Source organism: Gavialis gangeticus, unplaced genomic scaffold (assembly GCF_001723915.1).
Source record: "Gavialis gangeticus isolate Ggan-Ray unplaced genomic scaffold, GavGan_comp1, whole genome shotgun sequence".
NCBI lineage: Eukaryota > Metazoa > Chordata > Crocodylia > Gavialidae > Gavialis > Gavialis gangeticus.
In genome coordinates this window covers 12,712,445-12,712,976 of record NW_017729029.1, presented here as the reverse complement: position 1 = coordinate 12,712,976, position 532 = coordinate 12,712,445, and the positions used below count along the sequence as shown (strand labels likewise).

At 33.6% G+C, this 532-nt stretch overlaps 1 protein-coding gene across 8 annotated transcripts in view; it reads left to right on the top strand.

The window, feature by feature from the left end:
- Positions 1-532, top strand: part of KLHL13 (kelch like family member 13) — a 139,933-nt gene that overhangs the window by 72,927 nt on the left and 66,474 nt on the right. The gene's annotated exons all lie outside the window — the stretch shown is intronic.

The window sequence follows — 532 nt, the reverse complement described above, 5'->3', positions numbered from 1 at the left end:
TAAAAAAAAAAAAAAAAAAAAAAAAAAAATCACCGTAATAAAAACAGCTGACTTTTCAGTAGTATTCTTAGCTTCAGTAGTGCCTTAGCTATTGTGTTAATGCTTTGGGTCTATATTTAGATTTAAAAAAAATCTTGTCTCAAACCTTATTGTATATAGTTGTTGCCTTTGTCTGCTAAGGGGATATATTATGATGCCTAGATGTGTTTATAGGTACTATAAATATTTTTCTTTTGTGGGGTCAGTCACTCTTCGTAAGAGGCAAAGTATGCCTAATTCCTATTGTTCTTTTTGAGAAGTAACGTGGTGAGAGATGACACACAATATATAGTCTCTTCATTTGAAGTGTATTTTCCTGCATGTACTGCAGATGTTTTATCAGACTTCCACCAAGCTTGTCATGTTACCTCAAAGCAATGTTATTTCAGTTAATTAGAGGCTCTGAATGAGAGAGACATTGTCCAAGACAGTAGTGCAATTCCCATTCCTTCTTCCCCTGCCCCCCCTCCCAAAAAAAAAAAAAAAAAAAAAA